The following is a 7,880-nucleotide window of genomic DNA, read 5'->3' as shown; positions in this document are numbered from 1 at the left end:
TTTAATAAATGAGCTAATTACTGGGCATTGTTCCGATCTGTTGAGAATTTCTGGCAAGGCGTGTCCTGGTGCTGGGCTCTTTGGAGTTTTTTTCATCCGTGTGTTTATATATACACCCTCAAAGCATTCAAATGTGCGCGCCTTCTCATGTAGGAGAGTCTGAGGTCACGGAACAGATAATGGTGTGAAAATCGAGCGAGTCCTAAACACCCTGGGGGTTATGTTAATATATGAGTACATGTCTGGTAATATGTCTGGAGTTTCACACGTTCTCATACAGAGCAAAGCATTCAGATGTTTGTACCTTGTCATGTAGGGGGTTTGGAGCTCGGGGGACAAACAGATAGTGTGGATAGATAATAGATAGATACCGTGAAGAATCGACAGCCTTCTTACAGCCATCTTGCAGCCTCCTAAGCTGCCTGGGACGTATGTTAATATGGTCGAAGACGTATGAAAACATGTCTAGAGTTTCAAACGTTCTCACCAAACTTACCTTTTGAAACATACTTAGGTCATACCCCCCCCCCCCCCCCCCCCCCCCCCTTCTTGTTCACATGAATACATTAAAGTCTGGGAACTCACCATCCCCTCTCCCCCACCTCTTCCCCTCTCCCCCACCCCTTCTCCAGACACCCCCCCCCCTTCTCCAGACCCCCCCCCCAGACACCCCCCCCCCTTCTCCAGACCCCCCCCCCAGACCCCCCGCCAACTGCCCCTCCTCCCTGCACCCTCTCCCCTACCTGCCCCCCCCCCTTCCCCTAAAACAATAGACCTGTCAATCAATCATTTTTTGACATAAGGGTGAACTCCTTTCTCTTGTATGACTGTCATGTCTTCTTATTTTGTTAATTTGTTGTTTGTTTATCATATGCTCAAATAAACTGAACTGAAGATGAAGACCCGAGTCACGCCTACTTCGTGAGCGACTCAGGATCGACTCCTCCTGTTGCTTCGGGTGGCCGCTCCGCCCCACACACACACACACACACACACACACACACACACACACACACACACACACACACACTCACAGCTACACTCACACACCCCTCCTCTTCCTCCAGGAAGAGGGACCACACAGCCGACCCAATCAGGCCACGCTCCGAACTGGTTAACGCCCCTTCCTGTGCGTCTCCAGACGCTCGCACACACACACCACACACACACACACACACACACACACACACACACACACACTGCTTGCAAGTTGAATATGTTCTGTTTTGTTATTAGATGTGTTAATTAGTAATAGAGATTGTTAATAAACACTCATTAACTGAACTGGACAATTCATTCTTGTGTGTTTTGTGACAAACGCCCATGGTTGGACAGTCTAAGCTCGATCTCACACCTTCTCTGATAATTTAACGGTGTTTATCCAAAGATTAACATCCAGCTTAAATTATCTTTCCATCTTTGAGACTGAAAATTGGTAATGAATTTTCCTCTGACGAGGTGGTGCCCCGGAATTATCAATTAAATAACCCACAGGTTTATTTAATGCATAATTCACAACTTCCTCAGCTCATTTTCTGTAATTTACCCATTTCCAGTAATTGGTCATTTGTGGCATTATTGATTAATTAATAACACCTTGTTAATCAATAATTTGATGGTTAAATCACTCTGTGGTCTACTCCATTCCCAAATAGCTGATTATTTAATATTATTAACAAATAAATAACCATTTATTCTGATTAATAATTGATGTTGGGTTAAATTACTTGGTGCTTCACTTTAAACAGTTTATTACGCCGTAATTGATTGTTATTGGTGATCCACTGTCAATGACCTGCAATTATTAATTGGTAATTCAAAATTTACTCAAATTAATAAGTAACTAAATTACCTAAAGTAATCCATTACTTCCAGTAATAAATACTTCAGTAATTTATTCGCAATTACCAATTACCAATTGTAAACCCCAACATAGTCACCAACAAAGAATCAATAACAGAACATCTAGTCATCACAACGAATCAATAACAGAACATGTAGTCACCAACAAAGAATCAATCACGGAACATGTAGTCATCACAACGAATCAATAGCAGAACATGTAGTCACCAACAAAGAATCAATAACAGAACATGTAGTCGTCAGCAAAGAATCAATAACAGACCATGTAGTCATCACAACGAATCAATAACAGAACATGTAGTCACCAACAAAGAATCAATCACGGACCATGTGGTCATCACAATGAATCAATAACAGAACATGTAGTCACCAACAAAGAATCAATAACAGAACATGTAGTCGTCAGCAAAGAATCAATAACAGAACATGTAGTCATCACAACGAATCAATAACAGAACATGTAGTCACCAACAAAGAATCAATAACAGAACATGTAGTCACCAACAAAGAATCAAAAACAGAACATGTAGTCACCAACAAAGAATCAATAACAGAACATGGAGTCATCACAACGAATCAATAACAGAACAAGTAGTCAGAAACAAAGAATCGATAACGGAACATGTAGTCATCAACAAAGGATCAATAACAGAACATGTAGTCGTCAACAAAGGATCAATAACAGAACATGTTGTCGTCAACAAAGGATCAATAACAGAACATGTCGTCGTCAATAAAGAATCAATAACAGAACATGTAGTCGTTGTCAAAGAATCAATAACAGAACATGTAGTCGTCAATAAAGAATCAATAATAGAACATGTAGTCGTCGTCAAAGAATCAATAACAGAACATGTAGTCGTCAACAAAGGATCAAAAACAGAACATGTAGTCGTCAATAAAGAATCAATAATAGAACATATAGTCGTCGTCAAAGAATCAATAACAGAACATGTAGTCGTCAATAAAGGATCAGTAATAGAACATGTAGTCATTAACAAAGAATAAAATCATAGAACATGTAGTCATCAATGAATCAATAACAGAACATGTAGTCGTCGTCAAAGAATCAATAACAGAACACATAGTCGTCAATAAAGAATCAATAACAGAACATGAAGTCAACAAAGGATCAATAATGACAGCTTCAAATGTAACGACGGTTCTATGAATCCCGACTGACCACCAGAGGCGGTGCTTAAAGCACTGGAATGTTCCCTTTGCGCATGCATAGTTCGAGTATGTATGCCAACAATCGTCACTCGTGACCCCTGGGTGACCCAGGAACTGGATAAGTTCAGGGCTCCACTCAGCAATCATCTCCTCCGGAATCTTCTCGTGTGGCCACGAGGATTCTGAGTGACAGAACGCTCTAGCGGTCATCCGGGATTCATAGAACCGTAGCTACATTCGTAACTCTTGTTCTATTTCATCCCTCCTGACCGCCAGAGGCGGAGCTTAAAGCACCTGAATGACCAATTCCAGTGTGAGTGTGTCAGAATGTGGGTGTGTTTGGTTTAGGGATGTGTGTGTGTGTGTGTGTGTGTGTGTGCGGGGGGGGGGGGGGGGGGGGGGGGGAGGACAGGGTGGGAGGGGGGCGGGGGGGGCGGGGGGTGATGCCCTCGATCTTGGGGTGCATGGCCGGAGCGCTGGGGGGGGTTCTGGCCTGGGATGGGTAGCCGCCCGTGTGGGCCGGTTCTCCCGGGTGGGTCATGGCCCTCCGCCTGTGTGGGGGGTTGGCTCTTGGGCCTTGGGCTCTCGGCTCTGCCGGTCGTGGCTCCGCAGGGCCCGGGCCCCGGGACCGCCGGGGTCCCCGGCCGGGGCTTTCCTCTGCCCCATTTCTGAACCGGAGCGGGGGCGTCTGCCTGGGGGAGCGGCTTGGATCCGGGCTCTGTGATGACCGCCGGCTGTCTGGGCTCTGAGGGCCTCTCTGGCTTGCTTCTGGCCTTCTCAGGGGTAAGAGGTCATATATGCATGACCACTATCACTATCATATTTGCATGATCACGCTGATCTTTAAACACTCCTCACATACTCGGTTACCTTGTCTTCTTGTGGTGGTTAGAATAATGATGATCTGCAGTAGCCCTCTCTTGATGCACGCCCTGAGTTTACTACTAGTTACTAGTCTGTTCACTACTGTGGTTCATCGGGGGGGGGAAGGGAAAAAAAAATTATATAAATGTATGGTTCTGTCAGTTTTTGTGTTGGTTGTGGGCTCTGTTTTGGTGTTGTCTAGATTGGAGTTTGGGATTGTTCTTGGTTGCGTGTGGTGCGTTGACAACACTGTTGCATTTGTTGTGAATTTGTACATAGGTTGTGCCCCCCCCCCTTCCCGTTCTCCCTCTCTTTATCTTTCTCTCTTTCTCTCTTCTCGCTCTCTGAGCGTTTCCGTCCCGGTCCTGTCCTCAGCCATACCGGATGCCAGCTTTAAATAAAGGCAGCAGCAGGAGGAGATTCAGGGTGCTTTCACACCTACTAGTCCGCTAGAGTGGTTCGGTTCGGACATAAATTATTCATAAATGTTGCAGCTGTCAACTGGTTCGGTTTGCATTCACACCACTTGTTTTTGCAGATGAAATATCCACTATGACCCTCCAGCCCTTTGGTGGCGCTGTTCACATACTAGTGTGTTTTGGGTGGCGTAAGTGAACCCTGATTGGCCAGCATGTGTGACGTGATGCGCCGCGCGGCTTGCTACGGAAGCCTCCGCCGACCAAAAAGCCTTATCCACAACAGAGCGGACAGGACCGAGGCTGGTCAACGTTCACACCAGCAGCGGACCGCGCCGAGACCACACCGAGACCACCTCCTCGAGGAGGTCTCGGTGCGGTTCTTTGTCCCGGACCAAAACTAACTGGTCTGCTTTCACACCAGCGTGTACGAACCGAACCTGCAGGAGTTGGGGACGCTAGTCCGCTTCAAGCGGACCAAATGCTGTAGGTGTGAAAGCACCCTCAGTCTCGTCCTGCTGCTAACATTAAAATCTGTTTGGATAGTAAAAGGCTACAATCATACAATATTGCACGCCCCAGCTGCTGAACAGGACAAGGGAAAAAAAGAAAAAAGAAGAGAATGATGAATTCCAACTTGGTCACGAGGAATCCCAGAGATCAGTCACACTGAAAAGCCTCTGCAGGGCCCAGTACCAACCGCAGTGGATGCGGAGGCACCAAGGCCAACCTGTAGGACCTGGAAAAGGTGTCAGGCATCGTCCTGACGTCAACAGCCCATAGCTCGCCCAGGGGCACCCCCTCCAGGGCGATCCATGGCATGGACACCGCCCGGTGGAGTGGCAATGCACACCCTTGTGCAGAGGCTCGTGCATGTGGGCTCAAAAAACAGGGATACACCCCTGGCCTGCACAACAACGTAGACGCCAGAGAATGCTACTAACGGAAAAGGAGCGCTGCGGCTCCCTCTGCCTGCTAGTGGTGGCGGAGCGGGGGTGCACGTGATAACCAGAAGCATGTGATGGCTGGGGTATGCGGGGGCGGTGCCGCCTGCCCGCAACACACATCACTGACCAGCTGCTCAGCCAAGCCGTGCGCTAGCGGCCGCATGCTAACACCTGCCGTGGACCGCGCTGTAAGATTTTCAGATGTTGTGATGGCTCTTACGGGCCCAGGATGGCCAGCACATCCAAGAACAAGAAATGAACAGTCCAGAATCATCCAGAGCACTTCCGTTTATTAATCACACCAGGACACAGTGGCAGCATCTCCCCTCCACAAGCAAAAGGCGACCCAGGTGTGTGTCTGCAAACCCCTTAAATAACCAGGGGCTGAACCACCCACCCAAAACGCAGTGGGTTGTGCTCACTTACATTAACAATTATTGAACCAGTGCTATCTACAATTAAGTATCCTATTTACAACATTCAACACTCACTCTACATATGAAAACAAACAGTTCTATCTTCACCACCCTGAAGTTATACATTTAAGTTCCCTGTAAACCAAACATTGCAAATCCCCAAGTGAAACCTCCCCTCTTGGGCTCCACTTGGGCCAGTCCAATGAGGGTGATGATATGCAGCTGGCCTGCACTCACATGGGCGTGCCTCCATGCCAGTGCCCCAGCCAATCACCTCAAAGAAAGAGAACTGGTGAGAAGTCAAAACAAACAAATGGATGTGAAAACTAAATAAGGATCCAATCTTCAGTGAACACAAAACCATCTGTAAAAGAAATGAAATGTATGAACCTAAATGAACACCAAAATAAATGTGTGAAGACAGAAACTAAATGAAGATGTACAAAATATAATGTGAGTGACAGAATACACCTGATCAGTGAGGAAATGTGTCCAGCTTCCTCACACGTGCCCACCGCTGTGGCAACGGCAACGGCGGCCCCCCGTCTGTCCACCAGCGGCGACGTCATCCGCCGAAGCGGGGGTGACACACAGAACAGAAAGACACGCAGCAGCCGATTGCAAGAGGCGGCTGGGCCTCCTACACCACAACACACATCACAGGCTGGCTGCTCAGCCGAGCTAGCGGCCGTACGCCGCCACCCACCATGCCACTCGCCGTGCCACGCCAGCCGCCGCGGCACGCCCGTCGGCGCAATAAGCCCAAGCCAACAGCCACGGCGAGCCTCACATGGCGCGGAGCTCAAGGCACAACAGTCAGAAGCACAGTAGCACAACAGTCAGATTGCTGCTTGCTACCTGAAGCTGGGTGAGAACGCCAGTGGCGTCCCTGACCCCTATGTAACACCGACCACGCCGCAACGGCCGCGGTCGTCATGTAAACAAGCCCAGGGGAGCAGCCGCTCCCCCCATCACACCATGAAGAATAGTAGATTCAGCAACCTTACCGTCTGCTGTAGGTATGTTTAAATGAATCTCTCACCACAGGCGACGCGCAGCGCCGCCGAGTCAGGTGAATGGGACCACAACACATCATAGCCTTTGGAGGGCACTTAGGCAGCTCCGACCTCGAGGGTCACAAGGCTCCCAGCGACGATGCATCATGATGCCGTATAGGCCCGTCCCGTCAGGTGCACCCGAACTGAACGCGAGAGGAAAATTAGGAGATGATTGGTGGGTGGAGCCCTGAACTTATCCAGTTCCTCGGTCACCCAGGGGTCACGTGTGACGATTGTTGGTATACATACTCGAACTACGCATGCGCGAAGGGAACATTCCAGTGCTTTACGCACCGCCTCTGGTGGTCAGTAGGGATGAAATAGAACAGAACATGCAGTCGTCGTCAAAGAATCAATAACAGAACATGTAGTCGTCAACAAAGGATCAATAACAGAACATGTAGTTTGAGCAGAGTGTGAAGGGTCAGAGGTCACCAGCCCTCTTCCTGACCCTGGAGAGATCAGAGTCCTGGATGGAGGGCAGGCTGATCTCTTCCTGACCCTGGAGAGATCCAGGTCCTGGATAGAGGGCAGGCTGGGCCCGACTGTTCTCTCTGCTGACCTAATTGTTCTTTGCAGCCTGTCCTGTCCTGTCCTGTATGGTGGCCGAACCAAACCAGACCATGATGGAGGTGCAGAGGACAGACTGGATGATGGCCGTGTAAAAAATGATCAGCAGCTCCTGAGAGTTGGGACAGTTTCTGGGTGAGTATGTCCGGGATGACGTTGTTAAATGCAGAGCTGAAGTCCACAACCAGGAACCCTCACATACGTCCCTGGAGAGTCCAGGTGTTGAAGAATGCAGTGCAATCCCAGATTTACTGCATCATCCACCGACCTGTTTGATCGGTCGACAAACTGCAGGGGGTCCAGCAGGGGGCACAGCAAGGGGTCCAGCAGGGGGCACAGCAAGGGGTCCAGCAGGGGGCACAGCAAGGGGTCCAGCAGGGGGTCCAGCAGGGGATCTGTGACGTCCCTCAGGTGACTCAACACCAGTCTCTCAAAGGATTTCATGACCGCAGACGTCAAGGTGACGGGCCTGTAGTCATTTAATCTGGTGGTGGAGGACATGGATGGATGGATGGATGGATGGATGGATGGATGGATGGATGGATGGATAGATAGATAGATAGATAGATAGAT

Source organism: Salarias fasciatus, assembly GCF_902148845.1.
Source record: "Salarias fasciatus chromosome 23 unlocalized genomic scaffold, fSalaFa1.1 super_scaffold_20, whole genome shotgun sequence".
Lineage (NCBI taxonomy): Eukaryota > Metazoa > Chordata > Actinopteri > Blenniiformes > Blenniidae > Salarias > Salarias fasciatus.
This window is presented reverse-complemented; position numbering follows the sequence as displayed.